A 5,669-nucleotide genomic window follows, 5' to 3' on the forward strand; every position below is an offset into this window, starting at 1 on the left:
AGCAATATTGATTATATAGTGATTTATTTTTTATTTGTCTTAAATTTTTTAAAAAAAAAACAAAAAAATATTTATTAAAAAACAAAAAAAGCCGAACCAGTATACAGACATTAACGGCTTGTGGGTTGGGGGAGGGATTAATAGCCTTGTTTAATTATAATAACTCTTTTTTATTGGTATTTTGTTCGTTTCTAGATTTAATTATTCATATATATTAGTACTTGTTATGGTTGCCTGTTTTTTTTTTGGGGGGGGGGCATTTATTATTTTAATAGTATTGTATGGCCATTTTTAGTTTGAATTGCTCCAGGAACCTATTGTTGTTAGTTTTAAGTATGATTTGGCTCTTTAATTTTATTAGCGCTTGAAATTTTTCTTCCGTTCGAATGATTCCTGTTCAATTCCAAAAACAATTGATTTGTGCGATCATGTCTGAGAGTAAAAAAAAAGAAGAAAAAAATAAAGAGAAAAAAAGAAGAAAAAGGTTTTGTCCTTGTATGGTATACCGGACAAATATATTAAAGTGATTAGTGCTATGTACGAGAATAACACTGCTGCGGTTAAGGTAGGAAATGAGGTTAGCAGCTGGTTTTGTATTAAATCAGTAATTAAGCAGGATTTTGTTCTATTCCACTTTATATGGATTATTTTGATGGACTTTGTTTTAAGAAGCACAGGAAAGGCAATGGGAGACCACAGAATCAAATCTGGAGGAAAAGCTCTCCTGTACTTGGATTATGATGATGATTTAAGCATCCTAGATGAAAGTGTGAGCAAAATGAATGAAGTTTTTGAGGTTTTGAGAGTTCAGGGTGCTAGAGTATGTTTGAAAATCAATGTTAAAAAGACTAAGTCAGTAAGGCTAGGAATAAGTGAAGCTGGAAAGGTAAAGTTGAGTAATGAAAAGATTGATCAGGTGGACAGCTTCACTTACCTTGGTAGTATTATTAGTAAATATGGTTGGAGCAGTGAACTTGTCCAAAGTAGAATAGCCGAGGCTCAGGGTGTTTTTTTTTCACAGTAAAAAAAAGTTTTGAAAAATAGGAAGATAAGTCTGCCAACCAAGATTAGAATATTAGAAGCTACAGTGATGACAGTGGTCAAATATGGCTTTGAAGCATAGGCGCTTCGAAAAGCGGATGAAGATTTGCTAGACGTTTTTCTGAGAAATTGCTTAAGGATTGTTCTGGGTACCCGGCTGACTGACCGTACCGTATTTCAAACAATAGGCTATATGCAAAATGTGGTTCAATACCGCTCTCTATGGCTATAATGAAGGAGAGGTTGAGGTGGCTAGGACACGTTGTGCGGATGAAGGGTGACAGACTGCAAAAGATTGTTCTTTTCGGCCAACCGTCTAGGGCTAAACAGAAAGCAGGTCGTCCTCGTCTGGGGTGGGAGGACGTCATAAAGAAAGATTTAAAGGAAATGGGAACTTCATGGGCGGGCGCAAAAAGGGAGGCTTTGAATAGAGTGGGATGGAGGAGGAGCGTGCGTAGCTGTGTCGGCCTCAGGTGGCTAGGTGCTACGGTGAGTTGTTAGTAGTAGTAGTAGTACTTCTCGTGTCTGTCCTACGCTCCCACTGTCTGATACTGGAGGATATTTTTAATATCACTCAATATAAACAGTATGTTCTTTTTCTCCTAGTCGTAACTACAGCAACACCAGCACTAGCACAGAGTACCAGCACAACCACGAAAACTAAGACGACTGTACCGAGTGTGACAACGACCCCTACTACCACAAAAGTGCCAAGTAAGTCATGGAATCAGATTTTCAGATTTAGAATCATTTTTTTCGGTAGAGCACAATAAGTGTTTATAACCAGGTGAAATAGCGTAATTTTTGCTAGATTGATTAAGAGATATTAATGTATTGTGTTTTTATCCTATCCTTTTAAACAAAAGTTCACAGTTGAAGTATTCTTATTTTATTAGAAGGATAGATTTATGTCTCATAGGATTGAAACGAAAACCTAAACCTCGTATTGAAAACGATAGTTATAAATTAATTTGCGATGTTTAAATTATAACTGCATCCAAATTATAATTAAATTCTCAAAAAAAGGAAATGTTTCATACCTGAATAAATTACAACATCCCCTACATTTTTCTAAAGAAAATTGATTCTACTATATCAGGAGAATTATTAGTAACATAATTTATTTGTAAAGTGCAAATTACATTCTGGTATTTAGCAGGTGCAAGAGACGTTTCAGTAGTGGTTCCATACTCTTTGTAGTAATTGTAGTAGAAGTAATAGTAGACGGAGTATTTGTAGTAGTAATAATAGTAGTGGTAGCAGTAGTACTAGTAGTAGCAGTAGCGTGTGCATATTACCTTTTAGCGAATTAAACGTTCCCTACATCACACCCTAAAGGTTTTAACTTAATAGCTTAATCCGTTCCTGATATACGTTCTATTGACAATCTGCAAAGACAGTATTGTGCTTTGAATTAGTTCACCATTACCGGAAGTTTTCACCTTAATACCCTTGACCAAAAATCAACAAATGTGGCCACCCTCACAATAACTAATACTATAAGTAAACAATGGGCAAATTTCAAAACTTGTAGTACTTTTCTGTGGGGCTGCCGGGGTCATATAATCCGCAGAGGCACAGCTATTGGACTTTTTATCCAAGTTCAACAAAATAGCTTTCTAAAAATTTTTACTGGATGCCTTTGGGAGAAAGGGGTGTAAGAAGGAGGGTGGCTACCCTCCAATCACTTTTAAATCTCAAAACTGGTACAAGAATTTTCAATATCCAATTGAATTGGCCCCTTCCATAATTTCAATGCTAACTTCTTCCATACGAAGTGCCATGGTAAAAGAATAACGCTTTGAGTCCACTTCGCTCTTTACTTTGAAAAGTGTTGTTTATTTCTCCTAGTCCAGGAGCGCAAAATTTGAATTTGATCTTTTTTCTTAAAATTAAAAGGAGGCAAGCTTTCCAGAATGGAAAACAGTTGGGGAGTTGCAAGTGTACAAGAGAATTAAATCGAACAGTTCAAGGTAACAAGGTCCAAGCAAAAAATGATCTGTACCAGTAGCAACCGAAACTCTAAGGAACAGAAGCTTGGAAACAACATATCATAGGCAGGTCAATAGAGCTGCATAAGTAAATAGAAAGTGGGCACAATATGCTTTTGGTGATGTAGTAACCCTTCTTAGTCCCTTGGGAAAGGGCTGTAAGTTACACAGGTACTTGTGCATTTTACCGCTAAAACTCAAGAAGTGAAGTTAGGTTAATCTTAATGAAATTAATTAAAAATATTTTCCGCAAAATAAGTTTTTCAAAGAAAAGTAAAGAACTCCATTAAACCAAATAGAGCAAAAATAGAATCAAATAATCTACCAAGCGTGAAACTACCACAAATCAGCATCGATAAATAAACGAAACCCAAAACGAACAGAAATTACAATAAATAACCGAGTCAAACTCAATATGAGCAGAAATTAACATGAGTTGGGCTCAAAACCCATATGCCTTTCCAAGGCCAAAACATAATTTGCACTTTACTGAAAAAAAATATGAATGGTTTTAATTTATAACTTTAATAAATCAAATTTTTTTTTTTTTTTTTTTTTTTTTTTTTTTTTTTTTTTTTAAGGCAATCACGTAAAGTATGAATTTTATTTAGAAATTTAAAGTTTATGGGTAATTTGTTAGAATTTTTAAACCCTTCTTCCTAAATAAGTATTGTGTTGTTTAAGTATATAATTTACTGTTTGTTGAGGTTATTGTAAGGGAAGAATGGTTCAAATTGTATTTATTTTATTTTAGTTTTTTTTTATTATATATTTTTTTTAATGGAAGCTTGAATGGGTAATATAAAATTGGGAATGTAGTTGAAGCCAAAATAACTGACTAAAATGACTAAAATAAGTGACTAAAATGACTAAACTAACTGACTAAAATAACCGACTTAAATTACTAAAATAACTGACAAAAATACCTAAAATAACTGACATAAATGACTAAAATAACTGACTAAAATTACTTAAATTACTAAAGTAACTTACTAAAATTACTAAAATAACCGACTAAAATTAATAAAATGACTAAAATAACCGACTAAAGTGACTGAAATAACTGACTAAAATGACTAAAATAGCTGACTAAAATAACTGACTAAAATGACGAAAATGACTTAAAATAACTGACTAAAATTACTAACTGACTAAAATGACTATAATAACTGACTGAAATAACTGACTAAAATAATATACTAAAATTACTAAAATGACTGAAATAACTGACTAAAATGACTAAAATAACTGACAAAAATGACTAAAATAACTGACTTAAATGACTAAAATAACTGACTAAAATTACTAAAATGACTAAAATAACTGACTAAAATTACTAAAATAACCGACTAAAATTACTAAAATGACTAAAATAACTGACAAAAATTACTTAACTGACTAAAATCACTAAATCCTTTCATAATATATTGAATAAACGCAGAGTAACCTCTCCATTATTGCAGGAATTCTGAAGTCGACAACTGTAGACTCACTTCATTTTCTAAACAGAACTGTTCAACAAGGAGCAATTGCAACGTTGCAATGTAGATTGACTTCAGATGTACAAGATGTACTACATTTTTCATTGTTCAAAAAGTTCGATGCTAAGAAAAAACTATTATATGCCAATGGTCAAATATTTTGGAGAAATGAAGAATTCCGAGTCCTGAAATGTATGTAAAATCTTTCGTCTTTTCTTCTTTCAAGGGATTTTCATTCTATTTTATTCTAGTTTTTTTAGCTTTTATTCACTGTTGGTACCCCCTTGGTATCTCTGTCGGTCGGTCACTCGGGAGCGTCAAATGTTTGCATACTATGGTCATGCTGTACCCTTGCTTCAGTGTGCTCAGTGTTTTTCAATTTCTTTTTGTTCAGCGAGGGGCACTGTAATTTTCCAACTAAGGTTTTTTTTTACTATGGCGATTCCAATGGTATACTTATTAAACCAATTTGATAGAATTTTCAATCCGTTATTAATTGGGGGTGGGGCAGTTGATCCCCCAATAATGTGGAGAAAAAATTATTTTTCTCAAAATTATTTTCCCATGTCCCTTGAATATCCAGATATGGACCCCTATTACCCCTCTCCCCTCAGTAAAAATGCTTGTTATTTGCCCCTGATTATGGGCATATGAAGCTAAGAGAGGAAAAGAAATAATAAATGAAACATAAAATAAAAAAGGGTGAGAAAACGAGGATTTTGTCAGCCAGTGGCAAAACATGAAGACGAAAAACAAGCAAATATTCCGACAAGGACCTCCGCCAAGTCGTCCTCAGTGCTAAACAAAAATAAAAAGAAAAAATAAAAAAAGGACAAAAATCTAAAATCTAACCTTTTGGAGTTTAGTCGACAAGATGTGAAACAGACGCTGAATGAAAGACTAAGGCGAAATCAAAAAGGATTTACCAAAAAGATTGAGCAAGAATGTGTTGCCTTGTAATACTTTTTGCTCGCCTGCAATTTCGGTTATTATTAGATATGTAAATAGCTTTTCTTATGCTTGACTGGGTGCAAATATTAATTGAGTCTTTTAATATTAAATTTTTATAAATTGGGCTTAATTAAATGTCTCCGGTGTCTCTATTTTTTGACAAATTTATATTTTTATATTTTTTTATCTCAATTACATCTTTTTA

The sequence above is a fragment of the Artemia sp. Qi Xiang Cuo genome, chromosome 15 (genome assembly GCF_049724085.1).
Source record: "Artemia sp. Qi Xiang Cuo chromosome 15, ASM4972408v1, whole genome shotgun sequence".
Lineage (NCBI taxonomy): Eukaryota > Metazoa > Arthropoda > Branchiopoda > Anostraca > Artemiidae > Artemia > Artemia sp. Qi Xiang Cuo.